This window comes from Bombina bombina, chromosome 7 (assembly GCF_027579735.1).
Source record: "Bombina bombina isolate aBomBom1 chromosome 7, aBomBom1.pri, whole genome shotgun sequence".
In the NCBI taxonomy this organism is placed as follows: Eukaryota; Metazoa; Chordata; class Amphibia; order Anura; family Bombinatoridae; genus Bombina; species Bombina bombina.
In genome coordinates, this window is record NC_069505.1 from 271,271,983 (window position 1) to 271,291,124 (window position 19,142).

At 39.9% G+C, this 19,142-nt stretch overlaps 1 protein-coding gene across 1 annotated transcript in view; it reads left to right on the top strand.

Moving 5' to 3' along the window:
- Window positions 1-19,142, top strand: part of FGD3 (FYVE, RhoGEF and PH domain containing 3) — a 398,102-nt gene that overhangs the window by 247,084 nt on the left and 131,876 nt on the right. The window lies entirely within an intron of this gene.

Genomic DNA, 19,142 nt, shown 5'->3' on the forward strand with positions numbered 1-19,142 from the left:
CCCCACCCCTCTAAACTGAATACTGAATGTCTCTGAACCAAGCATGTATTTTCATTCATTTGGTTTTGCATTATCAATATTTTCATCAACCTACAATTGTATATTAATGGACATGCTGGTGACAGAAAATTGGGAACATTTCTGTATGTATTGGTATCCAACTATATTTTCATGGGAGTAATTATGCAGACAGCAATCTTGTGACTGTAATGTTATCGGTATTTATGAGCATACTAAAATATCAGCACCCATGATGTTCTGTTGTAAAAATGTTGATGGCAAAGTTTGGGGAATTGGGGAGTTGCCCCAGCATTATTGTTGTATGTGATGACATTGTTGGCATGGCAACTTCATTGTTTCAATATTTTGCCAACTGCTATAATACTATTGAGGCAACATTATTTAATGATTCAGATAGAGCATACCATTTTAAACATTTTTCTAATTCACTTCTATTATCTAATTTGATTAATTATCTTTTTATCCTTCATTGAAAAACATACCTAGTTATGCTCAGTAGCAGAAATTCATTACTGGGACCTGGTTGCTGATTGGTGACTGCACATATATGCTTATTATCTTTGGCTCATCCACTATGTTCAGCTAGCTCTCAGTAGTGCATTATTGCTCATTCAACAAAGGATACCAAAAGAATGAGCAAATATTGAAAAAAGAAGTACATTGGAATTTTTTTACAATTATATACAATTATATACTTTTTCTTAATTATGAATGAAAAAAAAAGTTCACTGTCTGCCTCATTTATAAGGCAATGGGCCAGATCCTTCATTGCAAATCTGAATATTATTTCAAGCTTACTAGCAAATTGGATTGTCACAGACAAGGAGTTCCTGTCTTGATAAATGAAACACACCTACGTACGTTTCACCCAATAAGGGCGTCCACCGGGATTGTTTTGACATCAGGCAAAAGTGCTTATTTCAAAGACTCTTTATTCTTTCTTTAATAAAAACTACACAGCAATTGCTTGATCAGTATTGAAGCTCATGTATATCTGTCTCTAACTGGTCACAGCAGAGGAAATAATATAAAGATATGAATGCATCTATTCAAGGAGTATACTATTGGACTGCAAAACAATTCAAATTGAAAGCTTTAAACGTTTAATAAAACATTTATTTTGTTTGCACATCTTTTGTAATTCTATATATTTAGAGACCTGGTGCTCGAAATGTATTTATAATTTATATGAAATAGCAGCAGTTAAACATGTTACAATTATGTTTGCTTTATTTTAGAGACCTGAAATGCACCTGGATAATTAAATAGAAGCATTTCTGCACTACACATGTACTTAAAAAAAGGTTTTAGTAAAAATGATCACTGTTTCTGTGACAGCTTTTACTTTGCATGGAGCATATGTACATATGCTTTGTACACCCTCATTCAAACACTAGCTCTGCTCAGAGAGTTGACAGTTGCAAGTGTTCAGCAGCTATATTCTAAAGTAAGTCATTACCAGCACAATATATGCTTTCTGAGTAGGATCGGGTTTGAATGAGCGTACATGGCTTATTTAATTTTTTAAATCTTTTATTTATGAACCAACAGTGTACAAGTACAAAAGAAAGAACCATTATACTTCTCCCGTTCACCAAGCAGGGTGTTTTGGGGATCCAGAAAAAATGAAACACATAATATCGTGGAGACTTGCACATATGTCTATACCGAAACAGTACAAATCAGACATTTCTACTTTTGTGGAAAAAAAAAACTAGATTGCCTTATTAAACATCCAATAAGTCATAAATCAAGAAGATGAAATAATCGAATAAGACAATATTACATTGCATGAAAATACACCGTTGGAGATTTTTCTTCCTGATAAGGAAAGTGGTTAACCATAGACCAGAGCAGGAACCAAAAAAGAGAAAAGTAAAAAAAAAAAAAAAGGAAAAGAATCGCCCTACCACCCCCAGAACGCCCACAGCCTCATTTCTAGTACTGTCATTGGTTTATATGAAATTCTCCGCTAAGAATAGCATCCTATAGATAGATTGTATTTATAAATGGGCTAATTATTAGTTTTTGTATTGCTAGGGAGTGCGATCTTATGTAATCCCCCCATTTTACAAAAAACTTGGGGACCTCAGTCTTGCTATTATATCGGGCATCGAATTGTTCTATTATCATTTTGTTTTGATCTAATTCCAGCAATTTTTTTAAAACTTGGCATTTTCTGTGACTTCCAGCTGGAAAAAAATTACGTTTCGACCGCATAATATAATAAAGTTAATAAACTTTACATTGATGAGTCCTCTTTTAAGAAGATAATATCTGATATGTTAATGTTAAAGTCTTAGAGCTCAATATTGTGGAGATCCAGCGTGATATCATAGCCCAAATTTTTTAAATTTTTGGACATAGTCCTAAACAGTGCACAGCATTTGCATTTGGGAAGTTACACCTATAACATGCCACTGTTCTCGCTTGGTTCCACTTTGTAAGCTTATCTGGAATAATATAGGCAAAATTCAGCAATTTCGCATGGGACTCACGACAGGAAGGGAGAAGCGTGCATGGCTTATACATACATATGCTCCTAGCACAGTAAGAGCGATCACTGAGACAGTCATAACTATAAATAGAAGCAGTGCAGTTCAAAAATGCTTCTATTTAAAATTTAAATACATCGATATAAATGTTATTTTCACATTAAAGGGACAGTAAAGTCAAAATTAATTAGATAGAGCATACTTTGTTTTCATGGCATTGTTTGTTGAAAAGCAAGGTAGGCTGACGGGAGCTTAAAAGTGTGCATGTGTCTTTATCAGTCTATGACAGACATTTTTGCAACATTGTATAAGACTACAATAAACAATGTTGCAAGTATTGCTGCCAGATGGCTAAAGACACGTGCACATTACCGAGCTCACCTATGATTACTCTTTAACAAAGGATACCAAGAGAACTAAACACAATTTAAATATAAATACATTGGAAAGTTGTTTAAAATATAATTCTGTATTCACTCAATTTAAGTTTAATTTTACTGTCCCTTCAACTGCTTTGATGTGCAGGAAGAGCTATTGCTCGTCATGCACATCGCAGCCTGTGGGCGCATAATGAGCCCCTTTCGTTATGCAGGACGATCGTTGATCAAAGCTTTTTTCAATGATCCCCCACACTACAGGTTTGGAATCATTGGTGGCCTAGTGATGCGGTACGTTATGGGAGTGCCGGTGACATCACCACATACATCACAAAGGGGGCAGAACCAGAAAGCTAAGTGTAGGGAGCTGGATAGTGGGAGGTTCTTCAAATTCTTCAATCTCAGCTCCCTTAGCAGCTGCAAACCTCCAAGACCCCTCCTTTAAAAGAGAATTGCTCTAAAAATAACGTAAAATAAAAAAAACACACATGGATTTGCTTGGGAATTAGTCATTATATGTGCAATAGACACCCCTAATAAAGTTTATTTTATAGCAAAAGTCCCTCTCTCGAATTTTGTCTATATAGTCAGGTGATCACCGTGGTAACAGTAAACACCTTGCAAGAAAAAAAAAGTGATTTTATTTCTGTACTGCACAATGGGGACTCTAATCTATATTATAACCCACAAAAGCCTGTATGGTTCCCTATTTCACATGTGGCTACCCTTAATGACAATTTAGTAAGGTGATCACAGTAACAGCAGTGGTCACTAAGCCATTTACAGTATTATTTATTCAAATCTAAGAAAAAAAAAAAAATTAAAAAAACTTTTGCTGCAGCTATCACAACTATTACCTAGGTATCCATTGCTACCTCAGAAAAAAAAGTTAGTTTATTCAGCACAGGAGCATTTCCAAAAAACAAAACCATGTAATACCTGAGAGAGCAGTTAATTGATGGCAGGAGTTTTTTAAAGGCTTTTATGCACTCATCATGACATAGTGAAAATACGTATACATTTAGCAGTATGCTCCCTTGCTTTGGTGGCGTGACGTCTTTTATCTCTGAGTTGTTGTCTGGCATGCTGCCCAGATGGCAATTTCACAGCTGCCATAGTGCCAACTCTGTGTCACCACATCCCCAAGTTTGCTATGGACACACTAAGGATGCGGAAATGTAGTTTGCGCATCACACACTTTTTTATGAGCCAGACAAGGATGTGTATATGTAGATTAAGGAAGACTAATACAAAAATAAAAAATAAATAAATGAAGAACTAGAAATAATATTTTTAGTAGTTTGTAACCTCTGCCCCCTCTTGCTCTGGTACTACACACTGCACTTTTCTATATCTTACCCTGCAACACGCTACACAGCGATTGACTGAATACTGCAGTAGTTCATTTATATATATACCCTAACTAGATTAACATACTCTTGAAGCTTCCCAAGTTGCAATATTAAATGGCAAAAGTATAGTTTTCAATGGCTATGAAACATATGTATTTTTCAGATCTTATATAATATGCATGTATAAGAAGTTATTATGCTAAGTTAAGGAATTTTGCTGCACTATACAAATAAAATAATAATAATAATAATGCCCTGTAAAAGATACAGTCTACTTTCAAATTTGTTTAAAAAGATAAATAATCCCTTTATTACTCATTCCCCAGTTTTGCATAACCAGCACTGTTATATTAATATACTTTTTACCTCTGTGATTACCTTGTATATAAGCTTCTGCAGACTGCCCCCTTATTGAGTGAGCACAATGTTATTTCTGTGTCACACAGAGCTGTCTAGCTGTTAAAAACTGTCAAAATGCAGAGGTGGCTTTTAAGGGCTTAGCAATTAGTATATGAGCCTATCTATGTTAAGATTTCAACAAAGAATAACAAGAGAACAAAGCAAATTGAATGATAAAAGTAAAATGGAAAGTTGTTAAAAATTACATGTCCTATCTGAATCATGAAAGTTTAATTCTGACTAGACTGTCCCTTTAAGGTTAGAATATAGTCTTTATGGAATCTCTGATTTTTGCTAGATTAGAGAAGTAGGAACAATCAATTGTTTCAGTGAGATAAAAAGTTAAATTTTTACTCCATTTTATGAATCATTTAAAATATTTTCTTATATGCATAATAAAGAAAAAAGGGTATCTGTTTTGATTGAGGAAAGTTGAAACCCAGAAGTGTAGATATGCAAACAAATTGTGTTAAGTTGTTAAATAATTGTCAAATGCTCTGGAGAAGCCCCAAGGGGTAGTGATGGCTAACCGTGGCACCTCAGATGTTTAGAAACTACATTTCCTATGATGCATAGGCACTCTGCAGTCTAGTTGACCATCATGGGAAATGTAGTTCTGAAACACCAGGAGTACCAAGGTGAAATTACTGCTAATAAAATACTACCATGTATTGTATTAAAAGAGGCATTAATGCGAGGGAGGAAAGCATGGTTCTGTCACTATATAAAACCCTGGTAAGACCTCACCTTAAGTATGGAGTGCAGGTCTGGGGACCAATCTTAAAAAAAGACATTGCAGACTTAGAAAAAGTACAGAGAACTAGTAAGGGGAATGGAGCATTTTAGCTATGAGGAGAGGTAAGCCAAGCTGGGTCTGTTTTCTTAAGAGAAAAGGCGCTTGAGAGGTGACATGATTACTTTATATAAATATATCCAAGGCCCATATACAGAGTTGGAGGAAGCTGTGTTTATTCCAAGAAAATTGTTTGTGACAAGAGGTCACAATTTAAGGCTGGAGGAAAGAGATTTAATCTCCTGCAATGGAAACGTTTTTTTACTGTAAGAGCAATACAATTGTGGAACTCATTACCTAAGGAGGTAGTAAATGCCAATACCTTAGATACATTTAAAAATGGTTTAGATACATTTCTGGCTATAAACAGAGTTCAGGGATATGGTTGCTCGGTTAAATAGGTCACCTTGTTTAATGGGATTCATTAAAGATCAACTGGTGCTTTTATTATAAGTAAAATAAAATATGTAAAGGTTGAACTTGATGTACTTCTGTCTTTTTTTTCAACCTCATCTACTATGTAACTATGTTACTATGGAGTAACTTGGCCTATAGGAGGAGACAGTTCTGTAGCTCTTCTCTCTAAATATTTAAAGGGACACATGTCAAAAATAACATTCATGATTTAGATAGCGCATGCAATTTTACAAACTTTCCAATTTAATTTAATTCCCTTGGCATTCTTTGTTTGAGAACATACCTAGATATGTTCAGCAGCATGCACATGTCTTGAGCAACATTGTTTTGCAACATTGTTTTTAACATTCATATAAGCTTTTAAACAATAGTACAAAAAAACCCTAAAAACTACATTTGCATATGTATCATATGTCCTTTGCTGTGGCCAATATAGGACATATATAAATAATCTCTTGCACATATCAAACAATCACTGTGCAGCATGTTTGATAGTATTTTTTGATTTTCATGGAATGCACTACAGCCTCTCTGTATCCTCTCTCTCTCTCTCTCTCTCTCTCTCTCTCTCTCTCTCTCCCCCCTCTCCTCTCTCCTCTCTCTCTCTCTCTCTCTCTCTCTCCCTCCCTCCCTCTCTCCTCTCTCTCTCTCTCTCTCTCTCTCCCTCTCTCTCTCTCTCTCTCTCTCTCCCTCCCTCCCTCCCTCCCTCCCTCTCTCTATCTCATATATATAATTACATACATATATACAGAGAGAAGTGCACTCCCAGGAACAAACAACCAGCTCAATACCATTGTTAGCCTGTTCTATGGTGATTTACCACCTGGGTGTAGCTTTTTAGCCCAGTAATGCTTTTCACAGAGTAGAACTTTTCTGTAGTACATCAGTCTGATTCCGCCTATTACTTTCAGTCCAGCGCCGAAATACCAGGCAATTCCTCTCCGAACAAGAAACACAGCAACCCCAGATGATCGTTTCGGCCTTCATTGGGCCTCTTCAGTGAGGTGTACATACATACATACATATATGTGTATATGTATATGTGTATATATATATATATATATATATAGATATATATACACAGTATATGAATTTATAGGGAATTAAATTAGTTTAATGTCTCTTTAAACCATATTTTACTGCTGTTGCTTTTACACCTATTGGACGTTTCATAGATCAGTGAAGGTCTGTTGCAGTTCTTGGCTGGTGTTCCCTGTGATCTATATTATTGATTCTGGAGGAAACTAATGCTAATTATAGTGAGATTAAAGTTCACACTTTAACACTTACTTTTAGATTAAACACTCTATAAATGCTAAAAATGTGTCTTGTGTTCTTACTAATGTGAAATAATGGAATGAAAATTAAGATCGATCTCGGCTTGAAGCAGCAGTTTGTTAACAGTGTTCATTAATGGATTACTTTGCAGAAAAAGTCGTTCCATTCTAATTATAAAATACTTCTCATGTAAATAGGTGCTTTGATTGCAAAAAGTCACAGGAAAGAATTAGCATAATTAATTTAGTAAGGGAAGGCAATAAAAATAATTATGTTATTAACCCCAAGAAGGTTCTGTGACAGTTTTCCAGAATGTGGAATAGAGTTGAGGGTGCAGCCTATCAAAGCAAGCCATACCTAAATAAATACATATAGTTTAAAGGGACAGTAAATTGAAAATTAAAGGGATACTAAACCCAATTTTTTTTTTCTTCTTTCATGATTCAGACAGAGCATGCAATTTTAAACAACTTTCTAATTTATTCCTATTGTCAATTTTTCTTCATTCTCTTGCTATCTTTATTTGAAAAAGCTGAAATGTAAGGTTAGGAGCCGGCCCATTTTTGGTTTAACACCTGGGTAGCGCTTGCTGATTGGTGGCTGCACACATATGCCTCTTGTGATTGGTTTGTTAGCTAGCTCCTGTAGTGCATTGCTGCTCTTTCAACGAAGGATAACAAAATAATTAATTGAATTTGGTAACAGAAGTAAACTACAAAGTTGTTTAAAATTGTATGTTCTATCTGTCAAACTGTCAAAAATTGGAGTTTATGTCAAACTTTGTTTTTCAAATGCTTGTAACTCTTTATAGTTTTGTAGGCACCCTCATCGACTGGAATTTTTAATTACATTTGTTGAATATTTTGGAGTTAATAAAGGTACTTGTCACTTGCAGGTAGGTTTTTTAAGAGGAAAAAACAAACAATTCTGGCTGAAATATAGGGCGAGATTACATATACGGCGCAGGCTTCAGCGTAACTGCTGAAACTTGCATTGCCCGTAATTTCACCTTGCACTTTGGGGAATCACATAAACCCCACCAGCAGTTTATAAACTGCTGTAATAGAAGAGAGTTGTTGGTCCGCGCCAACCTAGCCCCTATAAGCCTAAGGGTGGTGGTACCTAGTTACCATCAAATGAAGGTTTATGTGAAAAAAAGGGGTATCCCTAAGGCGCCTGAATACGGAGGCAGGGGGTGGTAATGATATACTTCGGATTGAGTACTTCAAAAGTTTATTACACAATAGGTACAAGTAAATCACATAACTAATGAGAACAATATTAAAATATTAAAATATGATCATGGATCCATGAAACTATATAAATCAATAATATAAGCTTTAAAACCGATACTGTACTTTAAAATACTTAAAATACTTAAAATAGAAAATATACTTGAAAAATGGTGATACGTTCTTTAAAACAATATTAATCGGGGGGCGGAGTTGACTGCCAGAGTGAGAGGACGTGTTGTCTGAGAGCTCCTCTCTTTTTTTGCCTAAAACTACCTAAAATCAAAGCTAAAAACTCATATCTACAAGATAAATAGTAGATTTCCTGTTCCTAGGACAGTCTGGGACATCAGAGAGATCTAACTGAGGATTTCGTGCAACTTTATCTGACTAGTGAACGGAGCTGGCGTGTGGCGCATTTTATTTTGCTATCCGGAGCGGCTAATCTATGTGAGCTCTTCACACCACTGAGGACTAGTTTTGTGGCTCAACTTCACTCCGGAGGGTCGGGGCTCCGCTCCGGAGTGCTAGGACACCATCTACCTACAACCAGCATCGTGACCACCAGAAGCTAGAGGTACTTCAGTTGCCGAATATTTCGGCGATCACCTACATCCCTGACCACGACTTACCGGATCAACCCGCAATCCTCAGTGCTGACCATTGATCAGAGATTTTGGCTGAGCTTGACGATCGGTGGTGACACGGTACAACCGCAAGTAAGGCCCGTTAGCCCACAGGTGCGCCATTTCAACTCTGGCGCGAACATCCGCCATTTCTCCACACCTCAGGCTATCCGGGGGAGAAAAACCGAAAAGTATTTAACCGGCACTGGCCCAGGAAGATCAATAACTACTGATCCTCAGAACTACATGGAGGGTAAGACCTTTATATAACCACTGTACATTGGCAATTTTAATAATCCCAGTGCTAAGCTTATTGTGCTCCCACATTAGACTTTGAGGCCTGCAAGTGGCTAACAGGGACAGCTATTTCCCTTACTGCCACCAGAATACATAAGAGTGACTTGAGCTTCATATTATAGCACAGCAACTTAAGGCTTTCACACTTTACCAATTACTGCTAGAGCTTGTGCTTTAAGTGATACTGACAGGATATAATTTCATCAGTTTTCTTATAAATTGAGGAGAAGAAAGTACAGGCAGATTGAGGAGGCGGCTGCTGCAAAGCTTATCTGCCCCATATGGGATTCTAAAACAGCAATAGATGATTGTGAAATACACTGACAAGAACATGCACATATCCTCCTTTTAGTGATATCTAACATCACGATTGATTTATACAAAACAAAAAAAGACTGTCTTTTGCATTTGAACTGCAGTATTCTATGTTATCAGGATTGCACCGCAAAAAAGCTACAGAAATAAACTGTGCATTAAGTGAGGATTTACGATCAAGCTCATATTTAAAGGGGTGCCTCATCATAATTGCTGAAGTCCATATAGTATATTAATAAAGGCAATAGTGGATCATATTCCCCGTGTTATTTACTACAGTTAATGACATAATAATATCTTCTATCAGATAACAAGACTCTCTTCTCCCTTTCCTGTTGGCTCACATACCCACGGGTCATACCCGCTCTCCTTTTCCCCTGCTGGAGGTCCGCTGATACTGTTGTGTGCTTGGGATTTTGATCTCTCTCCCCCCTTTCCCGCCGGCCCTCTTGCCTGCGGGTCATAACCCAAATACCTTGACCCACATCGCCCTGCAGGGGCAACTCCCCGGGAGAGAGATTAGATACTTCGAAGCAAGGCTGCAGATCATCCCATGTTACCATAACAACTGAGACCCTGCTGTCCACTTGCAGCATACTCCCTTTTACTAAGAGGCTCTAAGACACATTAACATGTAAGTCCCTTAGCAACAGCCCACGACCCCGCCAACCCATGATCACCTAACCAACATACTAGAAGTAAACAGATTCCCACTAAAGCAAGCACACAGAAACAAAACAGCTTAAGGCCACACTTAAGAGCCCAGGCCTATAATGTCTCAACTCCATAAAAGAAAGCAAAAACCACACGCCACCCCTAAAAGAACGGTCGTTGACCATTTCCAGCACCCGACCAGAATGACTCATGCAAGATCTGAGGATGATGGTTCTGATACTGGGAGCCTGTCAGACACCCAACCTGGCAAAACCTTAACAAAAAGAGTTTCCAGATTACCATCCATAGAAGGTGCCCCTAACAATCTGATGGACTCTATCACAACACTACTAGCAAGCCACCATGATTCCCTGTCAAGAAAATTCGACAAATCCCATGCTGACCTTAAAAAGGATATAGGAAGCATTGGAGAGCGAACAGATGCGCTGGGGCGCAGGCAGGAAGACCTTGCAGTGGATCATACAAATCTTCTGAGTTACTCCCAATGCTTGGCTGGTCAAATAACAGACCTAGAACTAAAGCTAGCGGACCTGGAAGACAGGTCACGCCGCAATAACATTCAAATTAAAGGTATCCCAGAGACTGTTCAACCACAGGATCTAGATGCTTACCTGCAAGACCTGTTCAAAGCAACACTGGGCGCTGACCTGGGCAATGAAACCCTAATTGACAGAGCACATAGAGCGGTCAGACCCAGATCTGCAGATGAGGGGAAGCCCCGTGATGTAATAGCCAAGCTTCACTATTACACATTCCGAGAAAAGATCATCCGAGTTCTTGCAAGAGAAAAGTCATTACCAGATAAGTATGCTGATCTACAGATTTACCCTGACCTCTCCCCGCACACACTCCAAATTCGTAGACACTACCATCCGTATACCAAGATTCTCAGAGATAAAGGCCTTAAATATAGATGGGGCTACCCAGTTCGACTGTTCATCACCAAAGACAGCCAACAATACCTCGCAACGACGCCACAACAGGCCAGAGAACTTTTGCTGAAATGGGAACTGCTCCCACGAGACTTAGGAGACCGTGATCCTGGCCCTGCTGAGAACAGCGGACTTAGGGCCTCTGCACCAACCTGGAGACCGTTGCCACAACGGCCAGCACCCACTTCCAAAAGACCCCTAGACTCAAGGGACTTATCCTTAGCTGAAGATACATAGGGAATCCGTTTACAGCTTTATTAATACAGTTTTGCATCGATCCAGAGACTTTTGTGGGCTTCTCCCACGCACGCTTTCTAAAAGGAACCTAAAGCCACAGATGAAGATGGGTGAGACATCCAGATTTCATGCTAACTTGAACTATGTACTTTCACATTTCCATAGTTTTGTAGTTGAACTGATAACCTCACTGGGTACTATGTTTTAAATACAAGTTGTACTTGCTCTCCCTGTTAACGATCTAACCATAGAACATTCAATATACACAATATATACATAGATAGTGCCCAATATAATCAGACATGATTACCCCTATGTTTATTGCTGATTGAATGAAGGATAAACTGTAATGTCTCACCCTAGTTATGTTTTTTCCCTAAGTATGTTCCTCATATTGCTTTGAAATGTTTGCTCTGACTACTTAACAACAGGATACACTGACAGAGATCTGACCAGCCGACTCCACACTACATCTTCTGGCTTTCCTCCTGACCCTTACACCCTGCAAACCTACACTCGACTTGCCCCTAAATGACAATATACTTGCACCCGATTATAGGTGACACAAGTTACAATATGACTACTAGAGGAAGTAAGACCAGAGTATATATATAAGTTAATTAGAACCACAACCCCCGACCTTATACAGAAGCAGCTCACTAACACAGACTTAGCTACCTATCACTTATTCATCCCTGTAAGGCTGTTCACTCAACCAGAAAATCATATCCCCTCCTTGACTAGGTCCTACACTATAAGCCAGGTACTTCTACAGCCCTAATTGACAGATATCTACTACCTTCTATTAAGGTGTCACTTGGCCAGATGACAGAGCACATTCCCCCTTTGGTTTGATAGTTTTATTATATGTTCTTGTTTAATACTGTTTAACATGTTGCATATCTATTTAAGTATGTTACGTTATATTTATGTTGTATTCTAAACGCAGTATTGTTATTGGGTTTGGCGGAGGTAACGGCTGACCTCTGCACCTCTCCGCCCCACAAAAATAGTTGTGCCCCCCTGATAGACATCAGGAGAGACACTCATTGCGAAAGTGATTCTTGACACTTTTTTCTCCCTCACCCTTTCATTACTCTTTCATAAGAATAATATTTAGGACACCCGACTTCTAGACTATAGCAGGCACCACAGCTTGACAGACTACCGTTCCGGCCTCCTCGATAGCAGCCCCCACATTCCCTTTACCTTCCACTCAGGTTGTACCCCTTCCTCTATCCCTAAACTGACCTAATAATGGCACCGATCAGAATAGCTACTCTCAATGCGCAGGGACTCAATTCCCCTACGAAGAGGAAACTCTTGCAGAATTATATCCGTACACACAAGATCCACATTCTGTTCCTCCAGGAGACACATTGGTCAGGAGAAACTAATACCATTAAGGGCACGCGACATTACCCTATTTGCGAAATCGCTTCTAATAACACAGGGAAGACACGAGGAGTGGCAATTCTACTCAGTAGAGATTTAACCTACACATTAGAGCACATTGAGAAAGATGCAGAAGGTAGATTCCTCATACTAATCTGTAAACTTAATGGCGTTCAATACACCCTAGCCTCAGTATACGCACCAAATACAAAGCAGATCCCCTTTGTAAGGCAGGTCCTAGCCAGGATAGACCAACTAAAGAGAGGCCACCTAATCATTGGGGGAGACCTCAACATGGTATGGGACCCACATAGAGATAAGAGATCCTCCCTCATCACTCACTCAGATAGAAATACCTCGTCAACCTCCAACGCCTTCAGAAAACTCATGTTCCAACATTGTCTATACGATGCATGGAGGTGCCTAGCCCCTACTGTTATAGATTTCACACACTATTCCAAAGCACACAATTCCTCTTCGAGGATCGACTTTGTTATATGTGACTCCTGGTCCTTAGATAAGATGACAAATCCGACTATCCAACCATGCACATGGTCAGACCATGACATGGTCTATTTAGATTTCTCTGAATTACAGACCTTGACTAGTAGACCCCCTTGGAAACTCCCCGACCAACTATTGACTGAGAGAGAGCTACCCTCACTTCTCAGGGAATTAACTGACTTTCTGACACACAATGACACAGGCTCCACTACCCTAGACATGGTCTGGGCAGCCCTTAAGGCATTCTTGAGAGGATATTTCATCAAGACGTTAGCTCACCGTCGTAAGACAGGATACCAGCCCTTGGCCAAGCTCTATGGAGAGCTTTATTCTTTAGAGGCTACTAACAAATCATGCCCCGAATCCCTATTAGCCCAACAGATAGGCCGCATTAGAGATGAAATTGCCAGAAGAGAAACCTTGCGAGTGCAGGACAGTTTACATAGACTTAAGCAGCTATACTATTACAAAGGCAATAGGGCAGACAGGCTGTTAGCCAATAAACTCAGAAAGCGCACACAGCAGAGCAGGATAGCCTCCATCACAACTCAGAAGGGACCGGTCCACTCCCCCAAAGCAATAGGAGTAGCCTTCGCAGAATATTACTCCTCCCTCTATAACATCGCGTCAGCTGAGCTGACGACTAAAGCCACTCCAGATGACATCCATCAGTTCCTGGAGGGACTAGACCTACCTATGCTGACAGCTGATGCCAAGGCCGCACTAGCAAAGCAGTTTACATTAAGGGAGGTCAGCATGGCCATCGCTGATTTAGCACCCCACAAAGCCCCGGGACCAGATGGCTTCACTGTCGCCTTCTATCAGGCCCTTAGTTCCTCACTCTCTCCATTTCTGCTTCGTCTCTTCAATAGAGTGGCCCAACGCGGTGAGTTCCTTCCAGAATTCCTGGAGGCTAACATCACTACGATCCACAAAGAGGGCAAGGACCCATCGCTATGCTCTAGCTATAGGCCCATCTCCCTCATAAATGTTGACGCCAAGATCTACGCCAAGATCCTTGCCAACAGACTAAACACACACCTCCAGGCACTAATACATTTAGATCAAGTAGGTTTTGTCCTCAATAGACAAGGCTCTGATAATACGCGCCGTCTCCTGAACATATATTCAGAGGTAGCGGACCTAGGCTTACCCATGCTCACTCTGTCACTCGACGCTGAAAAAGCGTTTGACAGAGTGAGATGGGACTATCTGACTCAGACCCTGATGGCATTTGGGATCCCTGATGCTTATATCAAAGCTACCATGGCGCTTTACTCATCCCCCACAGCTGTGGTGAGAGGCTTGGGTTTCTGTTCCCCCACGATACGGATAACGAACGGGACAAGACAGGGGTGTCCCCTGTCCCCCCTCCTGTTCGTGCTGGCAATCGAACCGCTAGGCGCAGCCATTAGGAAGTGCCCCGAAATACAGGGACTCCAGCTCCATGACACCATTCAGAAACTAGCTCTATTCGCGGACGACCTTACGCTCTTCCTCACAGAGCCCCTAGATTCTCTCCCTTCATTGTTCCACCTACTGCAGAAATTTGGCGAACTCTCATATTACAAAATAAATGTTAGTAAAACTGAGGTGTATTCCCTCAACCTCCCTTTGGAAGAGGAACGCAGCATTCGGCTCCTTTATCCTTTCAATTGGTCCAGAACGGGCATTAAACATCTAGGCATATTTCTATCTCATTCCAAACGGATCATTATAAGAGAAAACTATGAGAAACTACTAAAGGAGATCACACTCGAATTGAATACCAATAGGTATGGCGAGATCTCATGGTTTGGCAGAATAGCGGCTCTCAAAATGATGGTCCTGCCTAGACTCACATACGCGTTCCGATGTATTCCTATCCCAATTCCAGTATCTTTGATCCGGAAGTTCCAGACTCTCTTTAATGCCTACACTTGGCATGACAAGAGACCACGAGTCGCAGCCCGCATACTGCAAGCTCCCATAGAGAGAGGAGGTGCGGGCCTTCCTAACGTGAGGAAATACCATGAGGCAGCAATGGTCACCCACGCTTCAGCGTGGGGTAACGACCTTCCAGAGACCAGATGGAAGGAGCTAGAACGGGCATCCTTGCCGGCACTGATGGAACTGGAGGACCTTCTGTGGTTCCCTCCACATTTGCGGACAAAAATTTGCATCCCTAATAACATAGTTAAGGAGTGCCAGGAGACCTGGCTGAAATTGAGACATAACAGACTCATAGCCCCACACCCCTCACCCACACATTCTATCAGAGGCCTCCTTATGGGTTTGCCTGATATCCCTGCCAACTCCTGGTCTACCACGGAAGTGAACTCTCTAGCAGACTTCTATGATAATAAGAAGTTGAAAACCCATACGGCCATGTTGGCCCTACCCTCTGTAACCCCGAGGCTCCATTTTACACTTCTCCGCCTTCGAGCGTTAATGCGTTCTTGGGGCTTCTTAGAAGATGCGCTGAGAGACCCTACCCTATGGGAATTACGCTGGAAGGCTAACCTTCAACTCCACAAGCCTCTCTCGGTACATTACCAGTGCCTACTGGGAGATCCTGTCCCCTCCAAAACTATCCACATGGAGGCCTGGGAGAAAGACCTACAACTCAACTGCCCACTAGAGGCTTGGGAGGAAGCAATTAGTATCACCAAAAAGGCCACCCATTGTGTCACCCTATATGAGCTTTATTTTAAGCTACTTACAAGATGGCATTTAGTACCTACTAAACTGCAGAAGCTCTACCCTGATCACTCTCCCATGTGTTGGCGAGAGTGTGGAGAGAGGGGCTCCCCGACACACATTTGGTGGTCATGCCCAAAACTGTCAGGTCTCTGGAAAAGGGTGGAAGCCCTATGTAAGGACCTTGAGCTGGTGGAAACAGTCAGCCCGGCCTTGGCGATTCTACATTTGGGAGTGGACCTGCTCCCTAGAGCTAAACGAAACCTACTAATATACATCCTCATCTCCACCAAACTACTTGTAGCCAGAAATTGGAAGAAAAGCCAGCCCCCCAGATGGCAGGGAGTAGTAGACTGTATGAATTACATCAGAAGTATGGAAAATTATGTATATGGAGAGCGCAAAACACTGACTGATTTCTGCCTTATCTGGGAACCATGGGACACTCTTATGTCCCATAATGTACGCAACTAGACTATCTGACATTTGACACTACCACCATACCTTTACAACCATTCCCCCACATTCTGCTACACGAGGAGACCGGATACGGGACACTCAAGGGAGCTGGTGACGGTGTTACTATGGCCTCCCTTGACCCCCACAAGATGCGTGGTGCAATAAACTAAACCCCCATACGTGTACATCCTAGCTACGCCTGCAATATCCCCCTATTACATAGTCCTAACAATCCTATATGCTAACCCAAAAGCCGTCCCAGTTGTATATTCACTAAAAAGAGCCACTAGGCTCCATATTGTTTAGTAAGATCCTAACTGACGGCCTGTGTAAAAACGAGGTACGCGTACCAATTGAGGCGTTAATACACCCCATGTTATGTAGTTTATGTACTGTGATATATTGTTATTCACTTTGTTATGATGCATAAGCTGTATGCCTTGTGATTTACCTCAATAAAAACTATTTATAAAAAAAAAAAAAAAAAAAAAAAAAAAAACAACAATATTAATCTAGCACAGGTGTCTAAACCCACGGCGGGGTCTACCACAATGATGATACAAGTAAAAAGTGGTACAAAAAGAATTATTATGTAATAGTTCGTGTTGCTCCTATAGTGGTTAAAATGTCTGTATCGTTAGGGTTGGAGAAATTGGACGCAGCAGCACTTCAAGATTGGGGTTCAGCAGCACTCAAAATTTAACGGTCACACCCCAATCTTGAAGTGCTGCTGCGTCCAATTTCTCCAACCCTAACGATACAGACATTTTAACCACTATAGGAGCAACACGAACTATTCCATAATAATTCTTTTTGTACCACTTTTTACTTGTATCACCATTGTGGTAGACCCCGCCGTGGGTTTAGACACCTGTGCTAGATTATTATTGTTTTAAAGAACGTATCACCATTTTTCAAGTATATTTTCTATTTTAAGTATTTTAAGTATTTTAAAGTACAGTATCGGTTTTAAAGCTTATATTATTGATTTATATAGTTTCATGGATCCATGATCATATTTTAATATTTTAATATTGTTCTCATTAGTTATGTGATTTACTTGAACCTATTGTGTAATAAACTTTTGAAGTACTCAATCCGAAGTATATCATTACCACCCCCTGCCTCCGTATTCAGGCGCCTTAGGGATACCCCTTTTTTTCATATAAACTGCTGTAAGTCGGATAAACTAGCAATGTCCAGAAATGTGCGTAAATACAAATTTCTGGAGTCGCCAGTGACTTACGGAACTTTAGAAACTGCTGGCACCTAAGAAAATAAATGTTAAATCTCCCGTAAAAGTCTAACCCACCTCCCAAAAATAAACCCAACAGGTAAAACCCCTATATCAGCCATCCCCTCATATTGGAACTAATAATAAACGTATTAACCCCTAATCTGCCAACCCCCCACATCGCAAGCTAACTAATTAAACTATTAACCCCTAATCCGCCAACCCCCACATTGCAAAGTATCTTAAACATATTAACCCCTAATCCGCCAAACCCCCACAACACAATAAACCTAATAAATCTATTAACCCCTAAATCACCAACCCCCCACAACGCAATTAACCTAATAAATCTATTAATTCCTAAACCGCTAAGCCCCATAACATAACACTCCCTAAATTAACCCCAATTACATTAAATAAATAAATACTAAATTACAATTAAAATAAAAAACCTAACATTACTTTAAAAATAAAAAACTAATTTTAAATTAATCTAAAATTATAAAAAATAAAAAGTTTACAATCGCAGAAAAAAATAAACACAATTGTAAAAAATAAAAAAAATTAAACCTAATCCCTATGAAAATAAAAAGTTAATAACTAAACTACCAATAGCCCTTAAAAGGGCCTTTTGTAAGGCATTGCCCTAAGTTAAACAGCTCTAACAGTAAAAACCCCCACCCACCAAACCCCCAAAATAAAATAAACCTAACACTAAAAAACTTAAAGGGGCATTTGTATGGGCATTGCCCTTAAAAAGGCATTCCGCTCTTTTATAAGTGCCCATTAAATCCCTAATCTAAAAAAAAAAAAAAAAACAATAAAAAAAAAGCCTTAGTCTAAACCCCAAATAGGTACTCACGGTTCCTGAAGTCCAGCGGTGAAGTCTTCTTCCAGGCTGTGAAGTCTTCTTCCAAGCGGCCAATATCTTCTTCCAAGCGGGGACCTCTTCTTTCTTCATCCAGGACCAAGCCGGCACGGAGCATAGATGATTGAAACTGAAGACCGGCGACCGCGGAGCCATGGAATGTGGTGGATCCTCTTCATACCATTGCAACCGTACACTGACTATTGAATGCAAGGTACGCGTTAAAATATGGCATACCTTGCATTCCCATTGGCTGACAAAAATCAAATCAGCCAATAGGATGAGAGCTACTCAAATCCTATTGGCTGATTTGAATTAGCTTGAATCCTATTGACTACTTCAAATAGGATTTGCCTGTCTATGTCCCATTGAATTAACACATTTACTTACATTTTTTAAAATCTTTGTTTTATAAATAGTTAATAGCTAGATGCAAATTTTATTTTTAGCCTTTTTATGGGCATCTCCTACCTAGAAAAAAACGTTTATCCTTCACAAAGGCACATTGCTTACTAGTGAAGTTATTCAAGGCTGTTTTTGTTTTTTTACATGATGTC